At 40.8% G+C, this 27,573-nt stretch overlaps 1 protein-coding gene and 1 non-coding gene across 4 annotated transcripts in view; both read left to right on the forward strand.

Moving 5' to 3' along the window:
- Nucleotides 1-27,573, forward strand: part of CDK6 (cyclin dependent kinase 6) — a 239,383-nt gene that overhangs the window by 29,201 nt on the left and 182,609 nt on the right. The gene's annotated exons all lie outside the window — the stretch shown is intronic.
- LOC123952387 lies at nucleotides 10,977-11,078 on the forward strand. The gene has a single exon (XR_006820637.1). It is a non-coding gene; the product is annotated as a U6 spliceosomal RNA (small nuclear RNA).

Genomic DNA, 27,573 nt, shown 5'->3' on the forward strand with positions numbered 1-27,573 from the left:
CCCAACCTCAAAATACTTGACAAATTACATGAAGTGCTTCATTCCAAAGCCAAACATTTTCAGAGAGATTCAGACCATTGCAAAATTGAACGTGGAATTTCACTCCATAGTTGACTAAAATAAAAAACAGATAATGGGAGAAAATAAGCAGAATTTAGAAGGTTTTGCCAGACAGAGCACCTGTCCAGTCAGCAGTAAATTATTTTAAAGAGCATTTACTTTCTAGAAGGTACTTAGTGTGGAGGTCATTTGTTTCAGACAGGTCTACAAGCATTTCTACCAGATTCTTTGGGCAACTTAGCATTAGGGAATAGAGCATTCAGAAGCGTCACAAATCATTACAAAGAATATGAGAACTATGACCAGTATGGGCAAAAACTAATGAAACCGCTTCTTTTCTTGGATGTTCTCGGAGATGCTGCTGTGGGAGTCTGAGGATTGGTAGCATTTGCTTAGACTCCAGCCTCTGGTGCTGCCCACGGTACAGAAAGTGACATTTCGATTCCTTTTGCATTTTCTCTCATCTGCTGATTTAGTGAGCATTCTGCATATTGGGTACTTATCACTAAAGAAGAAAACTACTATATGAGATTTTTTTTCTTTTTTTTTTTTAAGATTTTATTTATTCGAGTGAAGGAGAGCACAAGTAGGGGGGTGAGGGAGGAGCAGAGGGAGAGTGTTGGGCTGGAGCCCAGTGCTGGGCTCGATCCCAGGAGCCTGGGTCAGGACCAGGCTGAAGGCAGACACTTAAGACGGAGCCACCCAGGCACCCACCAGATGAGATTTCTAATTTTTGTAATTTTTTACATTTACAGGAAAGTCTTTTTGTTTAGTTGCCTAATTAAGGAATTGCATGCTCCAGTTAATAAGAAAACCTAGTTAATTGAAAATTGTCATCTTTTCTGACCGTTAAGACCTATTTTCAAAGAATTAGAATATGACAAATACACTGAACACTAAAACTTGTAATTTAATACTTCATCGATCATTGAGAAAATACTTTAAGACTTACTCTCTATTATTATCCTTCCCAGCCACAGGTACGATAAATGTGGCCTATTCCTGCTATTTAGAGAATTACAGTTGATAAAATGTTAACTTGGCTGTATGACTTGGCTTTCCATGAAAAAGGAGAGGCATTACATCTTATCTGTTGAAGAAACAAAACCTATTGTGTTATGTTTTGGTTAGATATAAAATTTCATTCTTATTTTCTGGAGAGGGAGGGGAGGGACAGAGGGAGAGAGAATCTTTAGCTAATTCCACACTGAGCTTGGAGCCCCACGTGGGGCTCTATCTCACCACCCTGAGATCATGACCTGAGCCCAGATCAAGAGCCAGATGCTTGTCCGACTGAGCCACCTGGGCACCCCTAAAATTTCACTCTTTTAAATCTAGAGATTATGGAGGGAAAGGCTGAGATGGGAGTAGTGAAGAGCAAGTGGAGAGTTTAGGTAGAGAATAATCTGCAAGACAAACGTGTAAGAAAATTCTGGATGTATAGAGGTAAATAAAGTAGAGAATGGCCAAAAAATTTAGAAGAGATCGAATTAAATAAATTATTTCTTAAAGCTTTGAAATGTCACGAGAAACTCAAATTTAGGATGGCAGATTCTGAGAGAGTATCCCTAGACTAAACGGATAGAAATGATGTTAAAGAAAAAAGTAGAAGGAAAGTAAAAAACACCTAAATGTACAAGAAAGTAATTAAGAATTAAAATGAGTTTGGATCCAGAATTGGTAAGAGCTACAGCTTCAGTGTGGTTTATCTTGAATTGTCGACATCTTACCCCAAACCTACATTTGTTTGTTCTTTTCATGTTATGTTTTTGGTGGGGAAACATAAAGTAAATTCATCTTGCATTCATCAGCTTTTGGTCTTAGAGTAGGAAAATATGGATAAAAATGTTGTTCTACTTGACATGCAAATAAGAGTTTTTGGTCTGTTCTACATGTTGTAAAATTCCTGTGGCATTATTATATGTGGTATCTTGTGGCTGTTACGCAATTACAGAGAAACTCTTGTCATATGATGTTAAAATGTGAACTGACTTCTTTTAAACATACATACAAGTGGTAATCAGTTTAGGACATCGGATTCCTCATTTCTCCTTCACATGCCCGCCACTCTTCCTGTGGGAACGTATGCATATCCATTTTGCACTTAATAAAGACAGTAATCAAGTAGTAAGTAGTGATAAAGATAAAGGAATAGTGGTGGTGGGGGATCACTAAAAAACAGCCACTAATGAGTCTACAATTGTAGGGGCACCTGGATGGCTCAGTTGGTTAAGCATCTGCCTGCAGCTGTTGTCATGATCCTGGAGTCCTGGGATCAAGCCCCGCATGGGGCTCCCTGCTCAGTGGGGCGCCTGCTTCTCCCTCTCCCTCTGCCTGCTGCTCCCCCTGCTCATGCTCTCTCACATGCCCACGCTCACTCACTCACTCTCAAATAATAAATGGGTAAAAATTTATTTTAAAAAAAAGAGTCTACAGTTGTTTATTTTTTTAAAGGGATATATTTTAAACAGTCCTAGATACATTCTCAAAATACATTGCTAAATTTGGTGGGGGTTTGGAATAGAGATACATATACATATATATTTTAAAGATTTATTTATTTGAGAGAGAGGGAGGAAGCACATGTGGGCCAGCAGGGGCAGTGGGAGGGAAGCTCAAGCAGACTCAGTGCTGAGTGCAGAGCTCAGGGCAGGGCTCTATCGCAGGACCCTAAGGTCATGACCTGAGCCGAAATTCAGAGTCTGATGCTGAACTGACTGAGCCACCCAGGAGCCCTTGGAAGATACATTTTATATATTTTGTAAGGGGAAAATCTCCAGCTATCTAGTTTTACTTGATGTCGAGGATAAGAAGCTTCTATGGATAGGATATTGTAATCATACTTTTTCAAGAAAGTAGGTTTTTAAAATTTTTTTTCTTTTTAGTAAAATACACATAACATAAAAGTTAACATTTTAACCATTTCCAGGTGTACAATTCAGTGACATTACATACATCCACATTATTGTGGACCCATGACCTCCATCCAGCCCCAGAATTTCATTTCCCCCTCTCTCATAGGAAGATAGATTTTTATTTGTTTATTTTATTTTATTTTTTATTTATTTAAAGGTTTTATCTATTTGACAGAGAGAGACAGCAAGTGAGCACGAACAAGGGGAGGCGCAGAAGGAGAAGCAGTCTCCCCACTGAGCAGGGAGCCTGACACGGGGCTCCATCCCAGGACGCTGGGATCATGACCTGAGCCGAAGGCAGACGCTTAACCTACTGAGCCACCCAGGCACCCCAAGAAGATAGATTTGTCACCAGATGAGAGTAGTTCATTATCTAGCCAGCATGCTTGGTGTTAGGAATAGAGATACTAGAGACCCACTAAAGCTAGCTCAAGAAAGAAGAATGTTAATGTAAATGCACAGGCCCTTCTTGAGAATCTTTACACGTTGGTCTTTTTGGGACAGGGCCTCTGGACTGCAGAACCCTATAAGGAGTGCCTGTGGTCTGTCTTGCACCAGGGAGTTGCCTCTGAGTGTTTGTCCGCACTACTTCCTGTGTGTCTTCATACCCAGGGCTTCCTCATAACCTCCACATCCAGGGGCCTGTGGTGGTCTTCACAGCTCTGGGTCTGTGTGAGGTTTTTGGTGTGGTGCCCCACACCAGCATGCAGACACTGGTTCTTCGTTCATATTTCAGAGCGTCTGAGGCACCGTGTGGGGGAAGTAAGCCCCAGTCTAGGAAGGACTGGATTTTTACCCTGTTTTTACATGGTGAAGAAAATTGGTTGACATTTGATTCTTTGTTGTTCTAGATAACATCTGAGTCTTTAAGAAGCAAATGTCATGAAAATGCAGCTTTAGGATAATTCTTATATCACTTGGACATTCGACTAAGCATTTCAAAGCCATTTGTGTGTTCCTTAACAGGTTTAAAATTGCATGCCAACACTTGACAGTAGTTTTTAGCCTTAGAAACTTGAAGAGGGGAGCCTGGGTGGCTCAGCAGGTTAAAACCTTCTGCCTTCAGCTCGGGTCATGATCCCAGGGTCCTGGGATCAAGCCCCGCATTGGGCTCTCTGCTTAGCTGGGAGCCTGCTTCCTCCTCCTCTCTCTCTCTGCCTGCCTCTCTGCCTACTTGTAATCTCTATCTGTCAAATAAATAAATCTTAAAAAAAAAAAAAAGAAACTTGAAACTTGAAGAAGTTTCACCTTGAGAACACTGAAGATGTTCACGAAGACTCAGTTGCACGGGTGAGCATAACCCATTCCTGGCCACAGCTGTGCGTAGAGCTTACTCATTTGGGCAGGAGAGTCCTGCTCTTCAGATTGAAAAATTAGAACATCATTACAGAAAATGGATTTTAATTTTAAACCTTGGAGTGGAAATGCTGTGTCGCTTCATGATGGCTATAGGAGACACCTTAGGTATAAGTAACTCACTGGCCAATGGCTTTTGTCAACACACCCAAATGAGCAGCATCTCTTCTGATCCTGGACGACTGGAGCCCAGAGAAGGAGCAACATGGCAATGATGCTGGAGGGGCGGGCAGCGCCATAGACCAGCTTCCGACCCCTCCCAGGTTTAGCCCGGCCACTCTGTGTGCGCCTGCTTTGGGGGCACTGGTTATGTGATGAACTCTCTTCCATTGGGGTTTCAAGCACCCTTGAATCGAGAGAAGGGGCCATATGTTTAGAGTTGGAGAAATTATAGACTTTTGGATCTACTTGTACTCATTTGTTCCGTCTTTGAACTGGGGTTATCTGTACAAGCACTGCTTGACCGGTAGTTCTCTCCCAAGATCACATTACAGCAGTGGTCTTCTGCTGGGAGCAGTTTTACCTCTCGGGGGGATATTCAGCAGTCTGGATGCATTTTCTTTGTCATAGCTGGGGAAGGGTGTTGCTCCTGGCATCTAATAGGTGAAGCTCATGATGCTGTTAAATATCCTACGAGGCACAGGACAGCTTCCTACTGCAAAGACAACGCAGAATGTTGATAGTGCTGATGTTCAGAAGGCCCTGCATTACAGAAAGGCACTGGCTAACATCAATTTGTGGGAGGCAGAAGATAGCAAAAGTTTGTGGTATGAATTGGGGGAAGCACAGAGGCCCAACACTATTTAGCATTAATAAGATTAACATTCACACAATCTGCACTCTGACGTTAGTACTTTCTCTTACCATCCATGGGTGAGAAAAGGAAAACCCAGAGTAGGAATAACCTTCTTCCTAAATTGTTTAATTGGAAGCAAGATGAGATGGCTGAGATGGGTGGAATTAAGGTCAACTGGAAAAATTGGGATTTCCTTAAGGGTGTAGTTTGGGACTAGAATCCAGGATGAAGGGCAGGAAGTTAAATTGGTGCATTAGTGAATTTTCATCCCTGGAATATTTTATCCCTGCTAGGGAATCTGAGATTTTTGAAAAAGGGCTAAGGATATGTACACTTCTTTACAGGAGGATACACTCATACACTCATCCTCAAGTCAAGAAAGCCTAAGGTCGTTCCAGACAATTGACACCTCTTATTAGATCCCCCCTCCAGCTTCTGGATTCATTGCCTGCTGTATTGTCTTTATGTTTACCACAGTGGCTGGTCTATCAGGTTTTATGGTTTTCCTTCCAATGCTTCCATTTATAAAATGTTATTAACCCGTATGAGGGGAGTAAGTTAAATAACCAGCGGAGAAGAACTCGTAAGATGAATTGAGTGATTCTGAAGTTTATGAATGTAGTAGATGTCATCGATAGCTTGAGGCTTCACCTGTTTTTATATTCACCCAGACTTGACCTAGAGGATTAGGTTCCCTTCTGCTTGACATGGTCTGATACTCACCAAGCCCAAGAGGTTTACCTGTTTGATATGCAATCATCTTCAAAGGTTAGGGTCTGGTCTCATCAGCTCCGTTAAGAGCATTTCTGGAAACGTGAGTGCTTCCACTGGTCATTAAGTTTGCTCCCCCTGGTTTAACTCTGTATTATGTCTTGTCCTGTGGGGCCCTTGCTTGTGTCACGTGTGCATGTCTTCTTCCCTTCATCTGTAATGAAAGATCTTTGTGGATAGAGCTCCCGACTTCATTTGGTGGTTAGCGTGCTGCAGGTGCTTAATAAATGCTTATTGTTTAGTGGATTGTGTGAGATATTCTATTTCTGTAGAAATTACATCAAAATAATATGCACAAAGGCAGTCACAATAATGGGATAGTTTAAAAAAAAAAAAAAACAAAAACCAAACTTGAGAAGATTAATTACAACCGGCCATCCTAAGATGGGGTTACGTGGAAATGGTAGGTTTTAAAAATAGTATCAGAACATATGCAGAAGTGAACGCTATCCCTGAATAGCAGTAGTTTCTCAACCGAGGGACATTTTGCCCCCAGAGGACATTTGGCAATGTCTGCAGATACTCTTTGGTTGACAGTTGGAGGGATACTACTGGTATCTAGTGGGTAGAGGCCAAGTATGCAGCTAAACACCCTAAATGCCCAGGGCAGTTCCCCACAACAGCGTGGTCTGGCCTCAAATATGAATAGTGCCCCATTTGAGACACCCCAATCTGTAGACTTGTGAGGACACCACCATGAGCGTCCTTGACCACCTAAAGGAATGAGAACAAGCAAAAAAGCAGTGCCTATTTTTATACGGAAGAAACAGTTCTATGTTACAAACTCTGGAACAGTGGGAACTGCAGCTTTATACATAAACCAACATGGTCCGACAGTTAAAAAGCTGTGTGATAGCTAGCTGCTTGTGTAATAAACGGGTTTGGCCGTGACTTTGGGAGGAGAGGACGATAAATTGGGAGAATTCTTTGAAGGCGGAATGCACCTTTCCATGATTTTAGAAAATGAGAGGACTTTGCTAACCCAGAAAGATGTATTTGGATATTGCATTTTTGGAAAGTTAGGTTTTTAATAGGCTGGAATTCATCTGAGAGTTTTGATAGTTAATGTTAGAACACCGAAGCATGCATCCTTGTTTTTTCAGATATTTTTAAAGCTTCCTTGAAGAATACTTGATAATTTTTAAGGTGTAAGGATAGTATGCTTTCCCTCCTGAAATTAACTTTGCCAGGTACTTTTGCTGCATTTAGTGGCAGAATGATACAGTGGGAGGACAGTTCACAGAGGGATCCTGGGCAGGTCACCTTAACCTTGCCTCCCCGTTCCCACCCCCCCCCCCCATTTCCTCATTTTCAAAAAGGAGGACTAAGACTTGATGACCTTTGGCTTTAAAATTCTATGTTCCTATAGTTTTAATATCAGATAGTTAAAAAAAAAAGAGATTGTTTGTGCAAAGTCTTTTATGAGAGAAATTTTGAAGGCATCAAATATTCCAGTTTGTTTCTTAGAAACTAAAGAAATAATCCTTTCTACAAAGGCTCACTCCCAATGTTTGAAGAAAGAAAGGAATTCCTGTTACAAATAAAAGTTGTCCCCACCTCCAAACAAAATAAAAAGTGTCGAATAAAATTTACAGCTGATTTTAAGATGGCATTGTTAGCTAATTTTGAAAATTTTGCCCATTTTCTTTGATGTGTTTATACTTAAATATAAAGAAAACATTTTAATAGTACTAATAAATGCTGAGTTTTTCACACAATTAGGGTTAAGTTCCATGCTTCCAGAAATTTGCTATTTGTAGAGGTAAAACACATTTGAAAGCTTTATTATGGTTTTTAGTCTACCATTTAGTAGGTTATTGGGCTCTGAATGAAAGGATGAAGCTTTCCTATTTGTTGCATGGAAAATGAAATGGAACCTTGAAATTTCCTCCTTTTTCCTAAAGTGGCAATTCAGGTACTCACAAAATTGGGAATGTTGTAATATCCCAAGAAATGAAGCTTGCTTTTGTGGTGTCTCTTTATTCTGAAGAGACTGGGAAGTTGGTTCTGGCATATTTATTCCAGTTTCCACAGGGGCATATTCTAGAACTTGGGTATCAGGATTGCCTGATTTGAAGATGCTTTTTGGATGGACCCAAAGATGCTAAGGCGTCCAGCTACAGTTTGGATCTCATTCCCAGAGTTAACGTTGCTTACAGGGAATAGCACTGTATAATGTCGGATACAGTCATAAAATAGTGCCTTAGATGACTTTCCGCCTCGCAGAGGTTAACTAAACACCTCCTGAGTGCGAGGCACTTACCATAAGCACCATAAGTAATATGTGCACTGGGGAATTAAAAGGTGAATTAACGGTTCCTATTTTCAGTGAGTTCATGACCTAGTAGGAGGAAAGAGATGGGACCCCTGCAAATTACTATAAACAAAGAATAAAGTAATATGGACCATTTGCAGTCACATATACAATTCTAGGCTACCGCAGAAGAAGAAATTATTTAACTTGTGGCAGCAGGAAAGTTAGACTCCACAGAAGAGGTAGACAATGAGCAGAATCACAAAAGTGGAGATGAATGGCGTACGATGCATGCCAGTTGAGTCTGAGGTGTTGAGTTGACCAGAGCAGGAGGGGAAAGGAAGTAGTGGAGATAATGCACAAAAGGTGGGAGTAATAATAGAATAAACCAGGTTGAAATAGAATCTAGAGACAAGCAAGCTAGTTAGGAGATAGAGCATTTCTAGGGGAGAGAGAGAAAAAATGGTGGCCTAAATTGGGATAGTTTCCTTGAAATGAGAGGAAGGGTTAAGTTTGAAAGTTGAGTGTAAGAATTGGCGTCTGGGTAGCTGGTTAGGTGTGAGCAGGGCCATAGTGTCAGCAAGATGAATTGGGGGTGGTTAGCTTGAGTGAGAGAATGGTGGCTCTCCTGTTGGAAACAGGACTCCCAGGAGAAGGAGCAGGTTTGAGGGACACCAGTGAGTTCTGTTTTGAACATGTTGATTTATATGTGCTCTCAGGAAGTAGCCAAGGCAGAGTTAGAGTTGAAGTACAGGAAATTGCAAGCTCCAGAGAGGAGTCCAGAAAGCCTGTGACATTCTTAAAGGAGACCTAGATCTTTTTAAAATTTTTAATTAACATATAATATATTATTTGCTTCAGGGGTACAGATCTGTGAATCTTCTGTGTTACACAATTCACAGCACTCACCATAGCCCATACCCATACTCTGATGTCCATAACCCAACCACCCTATCCTCCCCTTCCACCCCCCCAACAACCTTCAGTTTGTTTCCTGAGATTAAGAGTCTCTTATGGTTTGGGAGACCTAGAACATTTTGAGTCCCACATTTGGAATACCGGACTGCACATAATGTGTCCCCCTGCAGGGAGCAACCCACAAGCGCCCCATGTGGAAACTGAGCACACGAGTAGGCTTGTGTCACCAGCTAAAACGACTTGTTAACACACATCAGTTTTCACAGGCACAGGTGTTTTCCAGTCATGCCTCAAAACAGTTGCTGTCTGCAGTAGGTCCTTAAGGTCACTGTCAAATCGGATACCCCAGATTAAATCAGTGACTGAGCAAGAGCACCCATATGTTGAGGGGAAAAATAAGACTGAGAATGGAACCTTGAGATTACCTGCATTTAGGATTGAGGGGAAAAAAAGGTCAGAGAAGGCAGAGACCAAAGAAGTAGAGGGAGAAATGCAAGAGAGCGCAGGAAAGTCTTGGGAGGGGAGAGTTTCGAGGAGAAGGAGGTATTACTTTCAGGTATCTTCAGCACTGTCCAGAGGTTGAAGAGATTGCATTTAGTAGTGGGAAGTTACCAGTATGTCTTTGAGAGACATACTGGAAGAGCGGGGTGGGGGGGGGGGGCAGGTCACAGATAACAAAGGAATAAGAACATGTACTGCAGAGAGTAGACTATGATTAAATAAACTGAAGGGATGGAATGTTGGTAGAATGACAGCCAGGTTATACAAGGGAAATATGAGTGTGTTTGTAGATGCAGAGGAGAGATTGGAGAGCAATGATAAAGAGAAAAATTGAGGGGCACCTGGGTGGCTTTAGAGGGTTAAGCGTTTGCCTTCAACTCGGGTCATGATCCCAGGGTCCTGGGATTGAGTCCCGCGTGGGGCTCTCTGCTCGGTGGGGAGTGGGGAGTCTGCTTCTCTGTTAACTTCTCTGTGTGCTCTCTCTCTCCCTCCCTCTGAAATAAATAAATCTTTTTAGAAAAGAGTAAAAATTGATGAAATGAGGATGTAGGAGAGGGTGGAGGGCACAGTTGGTGGGGGATACCTCTTCTTGACGAGGAGGATGCTTTCCTGTGAAACATGAGAGACAGAAGACCCAGGGTTCAGGCAAATGGCTTTGATTTTCTTCTGTTACAAGGAAACACCATATGCAGAGAGCAGAGAGGAATTGGGAGCGGTAAGTGAAGGCTGAAGGAAGTATCTGGAATCAGGCAAAGACGATGGAGGAAGAAAAGCCACATGTTGAAGACAAGGAAGTGGAGAAATTGGCTGTCCTAAGGGGACCTGCTCAAGTGGAGGAATCGAAAGTGATTAACATCCCTGAAGTCCCTAAGTCATAGAGTGTCCTTCATTCGCCTAGAAATGAAGGCTTTATAATGTGCTAAATGTATGCATCAAGAGAAGCCTTATGCTTAAAAAAAAATTGTTCTAATAAATGAAATAAAAACTAATTCTAAGAATAAGTCATGTTCATCATCATCATTACCATCTCACAACTAATCTTTAACTAAACCCTTAAACATGTCCCAAACCTGATTTTGCCTGTTGTGAATGGTTTCATCTTTACAGCAGCTCTGCTGTGTGGGTGAATTTACCTTAAAGTAAGTAGGTTTCTTGTTTTGTGGTCTTTGTTTATTGTATATATATGTATACATTGTATACCATATTGTATAAATTGTGTATACATACACACACACAGATCATTTTTTGACCTATACGAGGAGTAGATTAATTAACTTATGTGTAGACACTTAAAAATTGGGTGTGATGTTTGTAAAAATCAGGGTGACATATTTCATAAAAAATATAAGGTATTTGTAAGAACTCTTCATAGAAGAGCTCTTAAGTAGCCAGTCTGCGAAAATTTATGCTCATTCAGCAGCACATATACAATAATCAGAATGATACAAAGATTAGCATGGCCCTGCACAAGGATGACACGTAGATTCGTGAAGCGATCCATATTAACAAAGAAATTAATCCTCTTGATTGGGCTTGGTAAAAATTGGGTGAGCCTTCCATAAAACAGCTACTATTTGTTGAATTCCTTTTTCCTCACAATGTTAACTTAAGTGCGGAAATGCAAAAGAAGAGATTTGATACAGCATTTTGACATTTGACACTTTAGAATAATTTCATTAGATCATCAGGCTCTGAATTATTGAAGATCGTTCTGCTGTAAACAGTTCTTAACATTCTCTTTCTTTGAATTAGAAAAAGTTGCCTGCCTTTTGCCTAGAAAAAGATAAATGTATTATGTGCTAAAATATGCAGAGATTTTGGCATTATGTCTTCTCTGCTTTTTATTAATGAATGCTTTTGTTTAGTCTTACATCAGACGAATAGAACAGATTTGTGTTTTGAATAGTTTAAAGCCAGGAACAAAATTCTCTGTAACCGCATTGGCAAAAATTCACTTGAAAAGTCAAATCTCAGCCGGGAAGAGTCATGTTCAATCTTCTTCTACCCCAGCCTACCCAGGTAAGGAAGTAGACTCTTAAGGTATAGTGGCTGCCCGAGATAGTGAACCCAATAATGTGGGGACAGTTTTGCTAATTGGCATATCTCCAGTGTTGGCACATCCAAGGTGCTCAGGGACCTACTCTTGATGAATTGGCTGATTCTCAGTGGAGGGAAAGGAAGAATGTTCGACAAGGCCCACGAGGGATTCTATATTGTTTGGTCCTCACCATTCAGCACTTCTCACCCCATGAGGCAGTTCATTCAGTATCAGCTAAGTCTAAGTATTCGCCTTCTCAGAAGTGCTCCTATGTGCTGCCCAAAGAGATGGTCGCTTTCGAAGTTTTTCCAGCAAACCTGGGTGAATATGTGCGAGGTACTGTCTTTATTTTTACAGTTCAAAAGTTGCATGAATTAGAAGTCAAAATGCAGAAACATTCTGTTAACAGTGTGAAGAAAAAGTATGTCTCAAGGTCAAGGTAACCACGGTTGCCTTTTCAGGAGTCAGTGAGAATGATGGCTGGCTGCCCAGAGACAGGGAGCCAATTCTGTGGTGTGGTTGCCATGTTCCAGGATCTGCCTGGCATTAAAGGCTGGAAGCCCAATTTTATTAGTAAACCTAGAGGGATTGAGAGCCCAGGGATGACAGACTCATGCCAGCCTCATAAGAAACCGAGGCTTGAACCGAAATGTTAATTTACTCTTTTCCAATAAAAGCTGTACTTCTCAAGTGTGCTCAGATCTGCCAACCGAGGCACTGCCTTTCCCTGTGCGCTTATCGGTGGCAGAACCAGAGGACGGCGGGGCAGTTGTACCAGGTGTGTGGAGCCCATGCTGGGAGGTGGCTGAGGATCTTGACGTCTTGGGGGCCTCCCAGCCCTGCACTTAGCGCAGCCATCGTGACTAGAGGGGAGGAACTTCTGTCAGTCACACAAACTCCCTCACCTGTGACAGGGTCCGAGCCACACTGCCAGCTTGGGTCTTTCCCAGAGTTGGCTTTTGTCAAGATGAAATACCGGCTTTCTGTGGACGTAAGTTGGATTGAGGAACTGCGCTCCGTTGGTTGCCATCGCAGCCCTGTCCCTTAGATTTGAGGTGCTCCTCATCGGTTGGTCTTGGCTGTTGGCAATCTCATCCTCGTCACTTATATTTGGATTTTCCCAGCTTCTCAGAGTCATTCCTTCGTTTGACTTGGGGGCTAACATGTTTCCTGTCCCCTTATGCATACTGTTGTGTCTCTTCATTCACCTGAGATCCCTGACTGACAACTAACCTCCGACGGATAACTTCTCGGCAAATCCTTTAACAGTAGCATTTGAAAAATGTGCAGCTGGTATATAAGTGAAGTATTTTAGAGTTCTCTAGTGTTTCATTTACCTCTGTGGTTAACAGGTACTAAAGTATAAATTCTGTACTTTGCTGTTCTAGAATTTCCATGGGTGATTTTCTTCCGAGTATCTAAAAAATAAGATGTATCTATTGAAGGGGGAATGTCCTACTCTTACCAACTCAGTTTTTCTTTAAGAAACTGCTGTTCTAATTCTGAAAGGGAAATACACGCTGCATTTGAAAAATGTGGAAAAAAGAAGTGAAATATCAAAGGAGGAGGTCAGGATCAATAAAAGACAGTAAATAAACAGTATTTATTTCGCCGCTTGCAAAACAGGATTATCTCTCAGGTTATTCAATAAGGATGACTAGAAGGACTGAGAAGAGACTGTATGAACTCTCGTGTATTAATTACCCTTCTAGGATGTCAGATCAGGTCAGTAAAAACTGTGATGTCCTAGAGCAACTTGTTACCTGCTCATTTCTCTGTTACGTAAAGGGGGCTGTGTAGCCAGTTTTGCTTTTTGGTTTTACTTTTAACAAAGAAATAGAGCTAAGAGGGTAGTGATTAACTATCTACATGTCTGCAACCTTTTAGAAGTTGTGTAAGTATTGTCTACTCCCAAGGTCCTATTTTTCAAAACTATTGTTCATTATCCAACGAAATGGAAATATTTTAAGTGATATCCTATTAACAGCCAGGAAACGCTTATACTGACGTTAGCAGATTCGTGTTCAGTCAGCCAGTGCTGAGCTCTAACCTTTGTGTATACTGCTTCCATAGGCATAATGTAAAAATCTATAAAATTCTGACATAGGAGAAACTGGTTACATTAAAATACATGGGTAGGTGTGGTTAGAGAAGTGGACAGAATCATGGATGGATTTATTGGTGTGTCAGGATTGAGACTTGGAAGAAACAGAAAGATCGAATGTGTGCTGTGGTGCAGGTTAGCTGTCTTTTATTGTTTTCATAGTGCTCTGAACCCACGTTGGGGCAGGGGTTATCTCGGATGCAATCTAGGATATTGAAGTTGTTTGTTTCCGGAAGCTCTCTTTCTGTATCTCCTGGGAAATTTCTCAAAATATTGGAAGAGTGAAACATGTTGTCATGTTAAAACATTTTGTGACCTAGTTTAGGCTTAAGTATACTTTTGTACTGGCAAACACACAGAGGATTTAGGCTTTGCTCTAATAGCTGCGTGAACTCAAATATATGCCGAACGTGGATTGCTTTGAAGGCGATGGATCACAAGTTAGTAGGTTCTGGACCTTGTTTTTCCTTTCATGAGCAAGACATTCCTTGGAGTTAAGGGGAGATTTATATTAGAGTAGCAAATTGTTTCCCTCTTTTGGAAATAAACAAAATCACCCTCTGCTGATAAAATATTTCTTTAGTTTGTCAAGATAGTTACTGAGGAAAGAAAGGAGGGGGGACATGGGGATAACTTATTTGGGGGCTTACTGTTTAGGAAATGAAATGTATTTAATAAAAGTGCAATTGCCTTATATCCCGTGTGACTCGAAAATAATGAGACAAAGAAAAAAAATGAAAAACGCCATACTAGAACTTATATGACCAAATAAATCTTGTCCCACGGGAGGCAGTCCAGTTTTTCTAGCTCTGTTCTAATTGAGCAAAACGTTCTCATACTCTTTTGGAATTGTCTTCAGAACTGTTTTATGAGCCAAACCCCAAAATCAACATCTTTACTTTATTATCACACCTCTTTTTGGACCCAAAAGAATATTACTCAGCCTGATCCCCCACTTAATTTATCAGACTTGGCTCAGGCTATTTCCAGAGTACAGTGTGCTTTTTGATAGGACAACTAAATATTTTTATTCATTTATTTATTCACTCAGTGATGGAGACTGAGTGCCTTCAGTGAGTCAGGTGTTCTGGGGTGACACATGGGAGTCTGACCCTGGAAATGGGAGGGGAGAAGGAAGATCAGCGAGGATCAGAGAAGATACCCTGAGCAGGTCTTTGCACAGGAACAGGAGGTTACCAGATGGACAGAGATACCAGTTTGTGCTAGAATCTAGTTAAAAGATGAAAATGAGGGGCGCCTGGGCAGCTCAGTCAGTTAAACAGCTGCCTTCAGCTCAGGTCATCATCCCAGGGTGCTGGGATCAAACCCTCTGTTGGGCTCCCAGCTCAGCGGGGAGTCTGCTTCTCCCTCTCTCTCTGCTCCCCTCTCCACCCCTGCCCCACTCATGCGTGTTCCCTCTCTTGCTCTGCTCTTCCTCTCAAATAAATAAAAGTTTTTAAAAAATGATGAGAATGCATTGGTAATTGGGGTGAGATCGTGAAAGCCTTAGTAAGCCATGGAATGGAAGGTACAGTGGTTAAGAGTGAGGGTTCTCCTGCCTGATTATCTGAGTTCAAATTCTGGGTCCTTCATTTATAAGCTTTATGACACTGGGCAATCTCTGAGTCTTCCAGCCTTGGTTCTTTTCATCTGTAAAAGAGATAATGCCTACTTTATAGGGTTAAGAAGTTTAAATACATAGACACAGATGAAATTCTTTTTTTAGGGGCCCTGGGTGGCTCAGTCGGTTGAGCGTCTGCCTTCTGCTCACGTCATGATCCCAGGGTCCTGAGATGGAGCCTTGGGTCGGACTCCATGCTGAGCGGGGAACCAGCTTCCCCCTCTGCCTGCTGCTCCCCCTGCTTATGCACTCTTTCTCTCACTCTCTACCTTAAATAAATAAAATCTTTTTTTTTAAAGTTCTTTTTAAAATTTTTTATTTATTTTTTTCAGATAAAAATCTTAATCATGGGGCGCCTGGGTGGCTCAGTGGGTTAAGCCGCTGCCTTTGGCTCAGGTCATGATCTCAGGGTCCTGGGATCGGGTCCCGCATCGGGCTCTCTGCTCAGCAGGGAGCCTGCTTCCTCCTCTCTCTCTCTGCCTGCCTCTCTGCCTACTTGTGATCTTTCTCTGTCAACTAAATAAATAAAATCTTTAAAAAAAAAAAAAAATTCTTAATCATGTCTGACATGTATAGTAAATACTCAGTAAATGTTAGATTTTTGTCCTGCTGCTTTGTCCTGTGGGCAAGAAACAATAATGGAAGTATTTTAAAGAGCAGAATGTACTTTTTTGCCTTGTGTAGCATTAACTATTCCTCTCTTCTTGAGGTAGTCCCTTCCCTTGTTTTTTCTTTTTCAAATAGCTTTTTGACACATAGTTGATAGGCCATACAGTTCAGCCATTAGAAGTGGGTGATTCAGTGATTTAGTATATTCACAGGGTTGTGCAACCTATGACCATAATCTAATTTTAGAACATTTTCATTCCCCCAAAAGAAACACCATCCCCATTAGCAGTCAATCCCCATTTCTTCCGTCCCCCTGCTACCGCTCACCCTAGGCAACCTCTAATTTATTTTCTGTTCTTATAGATTCGCCTACTCTGGCCATTTCATGTGAATGGAATCATTCAATACATAGTCTTTTAGGACTGGCTTCTTTCACTTAGCATAAGGTTTTCAGGAGTTACCCACGTTGTAGCATGTATCGGTCCTTCTTCTTTGGAATGGAATGGTACCCCGCTGTATGTGTATTACACATTCTATTTATTCCTTCATCCACTGATAGACCACTTGGGTTGTTTCTAGTTGTTGGTTATTATGAATCATGGAGCTGTAAACTTTCCTGTGCTAGTTGTTGTGTGGACATATGTTTTCATTTCTCTTAGGCATATATCGAGGAGTAGCATTAATACGGCAACTCTATGCCTAAGAGTTTGAGGAACTGCCAAACTGTTTCTGCAGAGTGGCTGCACCTAATTACATCGCTGGTATAGCACCGTATGAGGGTTCCACTTTCTCTCCATCTTTGCCAATATTTTTATTATCTTTTTAATTTTAGTGGTCTTGGTATATATGAGGTGGTATCTCATGGTTCTGCTTTGCATTTGTCTAGTGACTAATGATGTTGTAAACATCTTCTCCTGTGCTTTTTGGCCCTTATTCTCTCTTTATTGAAATGTCTATTCAAATCCTTTGCCTGTTTTTATTTTATTTTACTTTCAGCTTTATTGTGGTATAACGTTGGCCCATTTTTAAGTTGGGTTGTCTTTTGATTCTTGAGTTGCAAGGAGTTTTTAAATATAGTCTGGTTCCAAGTCTCTTACCAGATACATGATTTGCAAATAGTTTTTCCCTGTCTTTGGGTTGGCTCTTCATTTTCTTGATGATGTCTTTTATAGCACAAAGGGCTGTCATCTGATGAATCCAGTTTACCTATTCATTCTTCTGTTGCTAGTGCCTTTGGTGTCCTGTCCAAGATACCATAGCCTAACTCAAGGTCATGAAGCTTTACTCTTAACGTTGTTTTCTAAGAGTTTTATAGTTTTAGCTCTCACAGTTAGTTTGTGATCCATTTTGAGTTAATTTTTATGTATGTTGTAAGGTACGGATCCAACTTCAGTATTTTGTGTGTGTCTGTCCAGTTATTCTGGCATTGTTCCTCAAAGAGTCTATCCTTTCCCCCAGCTTTTTTGGGCATGCTTGTTGAAAATCAGTTGAGCATACCCACTAGAGTTAATTTCTGGACTCTTCATTCTCTTCTGTTGCTCTATATGTGTATCTTTATGGCAGTACCACCCTGTCTTGAGTTCTATAGTGTCCAGTAAGTTTTAAAATTGAGAAGTCCTCCAGCTTTTTCTTTCTCAAGATTATTTTAGCTATTGTGGGCCCCTCGGATTTCTGCATGAATTTTAGGGTCAGCTTGTTGTCAGTTGCTGCTAACAGTCTGGGATTCTGATATGGATTGCATGGAAGCCACAGATCCATTTTGGGAGTACTGCCTCTTAACACCAAGTCCCTCTCACTCGTGAATACAGATGTCTTTCCACTTATGTGGTGCAGTGAACTTCTTTTCTTAAATTTATTCTTATTTTGTTCTTTTTTTGATGCTATTGTAAGTGAAATTATTTTCTTAATTGCCTTGTTTTTCTTTTTTTGGTGACATCATTTTCTCAGCTGCGTTCTTGCTCATCTCTGATTCGCTCAGGGGCGCTGCTCTTCTGTGGCATCTTACAGTCCCCAGGATTCTGACTTTCCAAACTATTACTGGATCCGTATCCAAAGCTGCAAGTGTGTGTTTACAGTTCTTCCCTGGACATGACCACCTGAATGTCATAAACCTCTCAAATGCATCTCTTTGGGAATGAACTTGTTAACTACTCCTCATATCTTCTTTTCTCTTTTCTTTTCTTCTACCGTTTGGAAATAGCACCGCTATCTATGGTGATGCCCTCTGAAAATCATTCTAATCTTCCCTTCTTTCAGCTTTTACATCCTGGTTGACCACTACATCCTAGGGATTCTACCTCCTAGATGTTACCATAGGAGTATAAATTAATGCAATTCTTCTGTAGAGCCATTTGGATCAAGAACTTTTTTTTTTAAAGATTTATTAATTTATTTGAGAGAAACAGAGCATGCATACACATGCAGGGGAAAGGGATGGAGGGAGAGCCAGGAGAGAATCCCAGGCAGACTCCACACTGGGCGTGGAACCCAGCGTGGGGCTTCATCCCAGGACACTGAGATCACCACCTGGGTGAAACCAAGCATCAGACACTTAACTGACTGTGCCACCCAGGCACCCCTGGATCAAGAACTTTTTTAAAGTACATGTATTTTGATTCAGAAAAGTATGTAACTTTTGATTTTTGCAATGTCGCTTACAGGAATTTACCATTAGGTAATGAGCCAATGTTAGAAGAATAGGGGAATGGTTTAATAAGTCACAAATTTAGTGTAATTTAAAAGTGGTTTTATCATATGTAAACATGCATATATAGAGACTTGTGAAAGCATCTGATAGTTGGTGAAATATTTTAATTACAAAACATTTATGTAAAGTGGGATTCTCTTTTTGTTGAGCAACAATAGAAAATAAGCTCCAAGGGAGCAGGGATCTTGTCTCACTGACATTGATATCCCCGGAAGAGAGTAGGAGCTCAGTACGTATTTGTTGGTGGTATTGGTCTCTCTCTCTTTACTGCTTCTCTTGCCTTAATCTGTCTGTATTTCTTAATCTGGGCTTCGGCAGACTCTTCCAACTTATTTCCCCACCTCCAGTTTTATCCTCTACAGTCCAACTTCTGCTCTACAGTCAGAGCGTATTTCCAAGTGGTAAATGTGGCCATGGCATTGCCTACTGTAAGTAACATCCTTTGGTTCTTCTCCAGTGTTCCCAAGATAATTTCCAGACTTCTAGCCTGGATTACCAACCCCTTTGTAATTTCACTTCTGTGTACTTTTCCAGCTCTTCTCTTGCCATTTTCCAAGATAATCACCACATCATGCCAAACTACCCACAATTCCCCAAATATGAATTTTCCTGCATACCTACCTACCTTTGGACATACTGTTCCTTCTGCGCAGACCATGCCAAACTTCCCTTGTTTATCTGGCAAATTCCAGATCATCCTTTGAGATCCTGTGCCCCAGCTACACCCCTCTCTAGGGACATAAGAGTGCCTCTTCTGCAGGGCTTCCATAACTCCTGAACTGTTGTAACCCTTAATGTATAGGAGATAGACATCTCTTTAGGGCGAGTGAGTTAGTGAGGGCAGGGCCTCTATATTCTTCTGCCTTCAACTCATCATCTTACTGCTGAACGGACTTCTGCTCTGTCTCCCTCTCAGGGCTTCCCAGTTTGGGTCTGAGGCCTGGTACCAATTTCCTTTCATTTGTGATGAAATTAGAAAAATAAGGGCCCTGTGGTGAATTTTTCAGAAAGCTTAATCTGTTTACATTTTGGGTGTTAAAATGTGCTTTTTCTAATGAAATGATGTTGGTAGTGGATGGTAGGGTACATTTATGTCTTCGGTTGACAACTTTCTGTCAGAGCCCAAAATTTGTTGGAACTTTTACAGTTCCCTGAAAACCAAAGGTCTGGGAACAGTGCTGTATCTCATGGGGTGGCACCAAGTCCCCAAAGTCAAAAGCCTATGAGTCATCCTTGGCTTCTCCTCCTTCCTCATCCCTCCACCCCCGCCACATTCAGACACTTAGCAAGTCCTGCCAATTCAACCTCCTAAATATTTCTGGAATCTGTACTCTCCTCTCCGTCCTTGCTGCCAATTCCTTAGGACAGGCCCTCTTTATTTTCCCTGTACAACTGCAACAGTCTCCTGACTGGTCTTCTTGCCACTGTTCCCCTCTTACCATGCACATCAGAATGAGCCGTTTAAAAATCAGAAGTAGGTAATCTGTTTTCCACAGGATGAAAGTTCCTTATGGCATACAAGGTTTTTCTCTAATGGGACTTCTTGCTGTTCTCTGTTCACACTGTCTCCTACCCTTTCTTTACCACTTTCTTGGGCAACTCCTGTGTAAGTTCAGTTGTCACTTCCTCTGTAAACTCTTTCCTACAAGTCTGAGTTAGGTGCTCCCTTTATTACTCTTAAAATACCTTGTATATCTCTCTACCTCAGCATTTCCACATTAGTTGATAATTCATCTTTTCATGTCTGCCTGCCCACTAGACTCTGAACAGCTAAAGAAAATGTCTTTCTTCCTTTTATCTTTCTATCCCTAGCACGCCCCGTGCAATGCTAGAAAATAACAAATACTAAGTAAATGTTTGTTGGCCAAAAGCATTTGTTTGGTATTACGATTGGGTGTACAATGTGGAAGATTTATGGACCAGAGTGAGGGGCTGAGTATAGAAGTCTCCACGAGGCAGGGAACGGGATAAAGGCCTTCTATAGAAGTTTAGGCAAGAGTGATGAGTACCTGAACTCAGGGAGTAGCAGTGGATAGAGAAACATTTAGGTGGTGGAATTGGTGCTTGGTTAGATGTATGAGGTCATGGAAGAACCTAGGATTACTTGAAGGTTTCTGGGCTTAGAAAATTGGTTGGTTGGTGGTATGGTTCACCAATGGGGGTAAGTTCTGTTCTAGACACTTTGAAGTTGTTGTTGAGAATATTGGTTCAGGTTGTCCAAGAGGTGACTGAGTGTGGCATTTGTGGAAAGAACTGTTTTGGAGAGAGAGGCTGGGGATTCTGCAACTTGTAGGTACTATATAAAGTCTTGGCCACAAGGGAGATAATTATCATCTGTTGGTGGCTATGTCGCAGAGGTGGTGGTACATTGGGTGGGAAAAGAATGGGACCATGAGCTTCTAGATACTGGAGGTCCAGATCAAGGAGAAAGAAGCATGTGAAGGTTCTAATTGAAATCCTGGTTGAGTGTCTTACAGTTTCCATCTATCACATGAAAGTAATAATAACCACTTAATTGGGATATTAAAGGAATTCAATGAGTTTGCATGTGAAAAGTCTCAGGTATGGTCCTAGGCTCACTCTAGGGGCTCATAAATGGTAGAGAAAAGATTCATGAAAATATTTCTCAGGACCTGGAGATAGTTTCAAAATAATTTTTCTTAGTGATTACATTGGAGATTATAGTTAACATCTTAAACCTAAAATAATTTAGTTTTAAATAACACTAACTTAGCTTGTATAGTGTATGAAAACTATTTATCCTATACAGCTCCGTCCACCCCCTTTTAGGCTATTGTCACACGTTCCATCTTTATACATTGTACGACCATAGATTGATACTTAACTGTCATATGCATTTGTCTTTTTAATCATATTAGGGAAAAAATAGTTCCAAAAAGAAACTACAGTAATACTGGCTTTTTAAAATTTTTACCTGTGTAGCTAGTTACCTTTGCCAGTGTTCTTTCTTTCTTCATGCAGCTTTGAGTTACTCTCCTGTCCTTTCATTTCAACCTGAGGGACTCCCTGTAGCATTTCTTTGAGGGAAGGTCTACTGGCAACAGACTCCCTCAGTTTTTGTTCATCTGAGCTTGTCTTAATTTCACCTTCATTTTTGAAGGATAGTTTGTCTAGATATAGAATGCTTGGTTAACAGTTTTTTCTCTCAGCCTTTAAATATGTCATCCACTGCCCTCTGCCTTCCGTGGTTCTTTTTTTTTTTTTTTTTTTTTTTTAATTTATTTGACCAGGGCAGGAGTGGGGCATTGGGGGAAGCCAGAGAGCACAAGCAGGGAAAGGGCAGGCAGAGGGGAGAAGCAGGCGCTCCTGGTCGAGTAAGGATGCTGATGCAGAGCTCCATCCCAGAACTCTGGGATCATGACCTGAGCCAAAGGCAGACCCTTAACGGACTGAGCCACCTAAGCCCCTATCTTCTGTGGTTCTGATGAGGTGTTGGCTCGTAAACAATGTACTGAATTTCCTTTGTAGGTGGTGAGTAGCTTATCCTTGCTATTTCCACATTCCTTTTTTGCTTTTTGACAGCTTGATTTGTAATGTGTCTCAGTGTGGCTCTCCTGGCCTCATGTTAATGTGCCTAGAAAGCACTCAAAGCATCATAATAATACAGTCAAATTAAATGATTGTAATTTCATAATAACAATAATGACTACAAGTGATCCATCAGTAGAATACAATCTGCATATTGTGCTTAAAAAGCCAAGAAAATGTTCAATGCATGCTACAGAGAATCCCATTAAAAACTTCCGTTTTTTAAAAATTGTTTGAGGACTTATAGTGGGTAAGAATCAGGTATGAAAAATTCTCACTTATGTGGGTAATTCCCTTACAGAGTCTAAGTATAAGTTGTTCCTATGTCTTTGCAAAAGAAATATTCTTCCTTAGAGGACATGTAGTTGGACTACATGTACAAATTCTTCTCCTTTAGTTTTTAACTGCTCTCAATATGAAATATTTACCTTATATGAAATATTCCCAGAACAAAGATTAAACTCTTAAAATTTTAAAATTAAAATTTTAAAATAAAATTTATATGTAAGCATACTAAATCATAACTTAATATTACAGATTTTTACATCTGAACAAAACAACCTAATTTCAGATGCCTAAGTTTGGCAGTTGATAGAGCTGTCAGTTCTTTTAACCTTTCCAACTACGTTCTGTTTTCTTATCTTTTAATATAGTTTCCTGATGGTGTCCTTAAAATGTATTTATAGATTTTTTTCAGTTTTTTTTTTTTTTAAGATTTTATTTATTTATTTGACAGACAGAGAGAGTATAAGTAGACAGAGTGGCAGGCAGAGGTAGAGGGAGAAGCAGGCTGCCCACTGAGGAGGGTGTCTGATAAGGGGCTTGATCCCAGGACTCTGGAATCATGACCTGAGACAAAGGAAGATACTTCACTGACTCAGCCACACAGGTGCCCCTTTTTTTCAGTTCTTAACACAGTAGTTTTTGGAAATTTTGCTTAATAGATCTAATTTTAGAATGTAAGATGTTAGAGGGGCCTGATTGGTTTAGTCGGTTGGGGGGGCCAGCTCTTGGTTTCGGCTCAGTCATGATCTCAGGGTCCTGGGATCGAGCCCCACATCAGTTCTGTACGTGCTCACTGGGGAGTCTGTTTGAGGATTCTCCCCCTCTTCCTCTGCCCCTGTGCACATGTGCATGCTCGCTCTCTCTAATAAATAAATAAATAAAACTTAAAAAAATAGAATGTAAGATGTTAGATGTTAATTTTTATAATGGATTTTTTTTTTTTAAGAAAAACCATGTTTTTGTTATTTTGGTTGCTTATACCTTGTTCTATTAGAAAGGGCGCTGAATTCTTAGTCATGAGACCCAGGTTTCTTACTTCTGTTGCTTTGCCCATCTGCATTCTCTTGGCCTGTGCTTCTTTCTCCGTAAAACAGTTGATGGAACCAGATAATCTCTGAAGTTCCCCATACTTTGAAAATTCCATAATCCTGCCATGCAGGACTTTTCTCTGGCTTCTATGATAAACATTAGAGTAATTTAAAGAATTTATGGGCTGTCATTTTTTCTCTTCTATATCATGATAATTCTGTTACATTCGACTTAACATTTAGCCAGGGATCAGAAAATAGTTTTATTTTTCCACAAGCTGTTTTATGGAGTTGCTACATATTGGAGAAAGATTAAAATCTCATCCCTTCACTGAGGCAGTAATATATACATAGTATTTTTTTCTCCTAGAACCAATTTAAGAACTTATGTTGTTAACATAATTTAATTTTAAAAACTTGCCATTTCAGGATTGAGGAGCAGGATTTTGTCAGTAACTCAGAGGAGCAGATTGAAGAAAAGTATGTGAGTGATGGGAGAAAGAAAACTTAAATGAGAAAAGAAGTTTTTATAATTCTTGTTTTTAAAATGGTGATTTTTTTATTATTATTAACAATCGATATGCTCTCATTGTAGAAAATTTGGGCAAATAACAGGAAACACAGCTCAGTAAGCTCATCACCCAGAGATATCCACTGTTAGCATCTTGATTCATCTTTCAACCATTGTGTATACATACATGCAGAATCAAACTGTACATATTCTTCTGAAACCCTCATTTTCTTTTAATATATTATGAACACCTTTCCATGTTCAGTAAATATGAACCTGAATCATTTTTCTAAAGGCCATATGATCTGTACGTATCTATTTATGTGTCCATCTATCTTGCTAGATTACTCTCCAGAAAGGTTTTTGTTTGTTTGGTTGGTTGTGGTTTTTTGTGTTGTTTTTCCCAATTTGTACTCCCGCAGTGATGTGGATCCATTTCACAAACCTTCCAGATGCTATGCCATTTTATCATTAAAAATTCCTTAACCAGTTTGAGGGACTTGTATTGCTGATGTTTTCATTTATGTTTCATTAAGTTTTACTATAGTTTAACATTTTCTCATATGTTTACAGTCCTTTATGTTTCCTTAAAAGGAACTCACTCCCGTGGTGGTTTTATTAGATAAAAACCTAATCCTAAGTACCTGAGTGACTTAGTGCTGGGATAAATTTACTCACCTCATAAGGATGTGATTATGAAAGATTTTTGGCTTATGGTGTAGGTAAAGTTTGGTTAGCTTTCTTCTAAGACCCAGCAGACAGCCTTCAGCACAGACAGCTGCCTAGTTTGGGCTGATTCGTCGTTTTTCCTCAAGAGAGGCCCAAAGCTGGAGAACAGGGCTTTTACAGGTCAGAAATGGAGACAGAACTGAATGTTGAAAGTTTTCCAGAATCCAGCACTCTCTCTGACTCAAGCCAGAGCTGTTGACTTTACTTTCAAAAAGATATTTAACTCTTGTATTTTTGAGATCAGAATATCTTTTTCTGGCTCTGTTGGGGGAACTGAAGTGGGTCATTTTTCTGACTAGTTAAGGGAAGGATGTAAGAGGGCCTAGGGGATCAATAGTCTTCCACTTTATTTTTCCTGTGAATTTTCTGAACATGTATTGTTTTCAGTCCAGCGTGAAAAGCATATACTACTATGTCCAGGTTTACCAGAGGCCTCTGGGGGTTGGCATGAGGCCGGCTCCCGTCAGCCAGTGTGCCTCCTCTGCCACAGAGAGGTCTCTGACCCACGTGCTGCAGAGGCAGGATTGCACAGTGGTTAGGAAAACCCACTCAGGAACCAGACAGCCTGACTTCAGATCCTGTCTCCACCACTTATGGTCCTATGCGTTAGGCAAAGTACTGAACCTCATTCTGGCTGTTTCTTTCCTCCTTTTGTTTCTAAACAGCTTTATTGAGATACACTTTACTACCTACATCAAATTTATCTGTATAAACAATTCAGTGGTTTTTGGTCTATTTACTGAGTTGTCCAACCATCACCATGATCTAATTTTAGACAATTTTATCACCCTGAAAATACCCCGGTACCCATTCGTGGTCATTTTCTGTTCCTCTCCCTGCCCCAGCACCTTCAGGCCTAGGCAACCACCAACCCACTTTCAGTCTCCGTGGACTTGCCTACTCCAGACCTTTCATATAAAAGAAATCATGCAATATATGGCCTTCTGTGACCAGCTCTTTTCACTTAGTGTAATCTTTTCAAGATTTATCCATGCTGTACCATGTATTGTACTTCATTCCTTTTTATTGTCAAATGATACTCCGTTACGTGGATATACCACTTTCTCTTTATCCGTGCACCCATTGATGGACACGTGGGTGGTTTCTGCATTTTTAGCTATTATGAGTGAGGCTGTGGGGAACATTTGTTTATGTACATCTGTTTCTTTATTCGTAAAGTGGGCACCATTTCATAGAGTTGTTGTGAGGACTGAAAAAGTCCAAATAATGTAGTAGTAGTGAGTAGATAGGGAGCAAACTAACAGTGTTAGTTAATAAATGCAATTTATGAGTGTATGTCCTCGCTTCACCTCAGTGACAGGATTTGGCTTACTCCGGGTGCCATGCTTTCTTTCCTGTCGACATCTCTGAAGATCCTCTCTTTCACTTCACTGCTGACTTCTCCCTGAATTACAGTTCTAAGAAGTTTAATTCATTTAGTAAACATTTCTTGAACACCTGCTATCCCAGGTGCTGTGGAGAATTAAAAGAACAGGGTAAACAAAAGTGTGGAGAGGCTTTTCCAGTTGAAGGGTGTCTTTAGTTTGCTAATCTGCAAACTCTGACCTGCCAGGAGGGTTTAGGACTTAGGGCCCCTGAACCCCATTTCTCACCAAATGCTATACGTTTGGGGGTCTCTTAATCCTTTCACTCTTGTCATGCCCTTGTTTTGACCAACATATCTATGTCAAGAGGCAAAGGGAAGCTGACTATTGTGGAACTAAGGCGACTGAGTCTCAGTGCAGAACCCAACAGGTAATGGGGTAGTGAGTAGCTCATTCCTGCGCTGTCATGGGGGTGACCAGTGGTGTCTATTCTAATCCATATGGAAAAGTTCCTAATTTTTTTCAGTTTGCAGGTTTCTTCTTTTTTGAACATACAGAACTATTTTGTGTTGGTACTGGACTCAGCAAAAATAATCAGCTCAGCATTGTCTGGCTGCCTGTGTTTTCTGTCTCTTGACTTTGTGTGGATAGTGATTTGCATGGTGACTTAGAATACACGTGTTGACTATTTTGCCTCTGCCACCATTCTCTGCCCTGTAAGAGAACAAATACGTTTTTATGATTTCCTCATTTGTTTGAGCTCTGAAGTAGTGTTTCCTTTTTCCTATAATAGCATACAGTTAGCCTAACAGAGTGATGCTACTACCTCATTCTTCTCTCTGCCTTTCATTCAGACAAAATACCTTAGCAGTTCAAAGAACTGTTTGATAATGGAAGAGTGCCTCTGGTGCTTGCTGTAGGATTAGGGAAGAAGTTTGGATGCTGTTGCTTAATGTCTATTTCAGGAATTCATCTTGAAAATGAGCAGAGTCGTCTGCAGGCCCCCCTATATGCCCATTAGGACTTCCACGAGCTTATTTGGGGCCTCACTAATAGTATACCACTTTTGTCCTGTCATCTGCCGTCATATGGTAGCAGTGTGTTTCCATATATAGGAGTTTTACTGTTTGCTCTGTTTTAAATATTTACTGTCATGCAAGCCTGTATCTTGTAAGCTTGCCCAATTTGGGGGATTCCCATTTAACTTGTAAAACATTTTTTGGTTCACCAGAACCAAATTAGTAGAAACTCTGAATTAGTAGAAACTCAGATTAGTAGAAACTCTGAAGATGAACCAGAAGAAGATGAACCACGAAACTTTCTTATGAACACTCTCTTTAAGGCTATAAAGAACTAAGTGAGGGGGCGCCTGGGTGGCTCAGTAGGTTAAAGCCTCTGCCTTCGGCTCAGGTCATGATCCCAGGGTCCTGGGATCGAGCCCCACATCGGGCTCTCTGCTCAGTGGGGAGCCTGCTTCCTCCTCTCTCTCTGCCTGC

Source organism: Meles meles, chromosome 10, assembly GCF_922984935.1.
Source record: "Meles meles chromosome 10, mMelMel3.1 paternal haplotype, whole genome shotgun sequence".
In the NCBI taxonomy this organism is placed as follows: Eukaryota; Metazoa; Chordata; class Mammalia; order Carnivora; family Mustelidae; genus Meles; species Meles meles.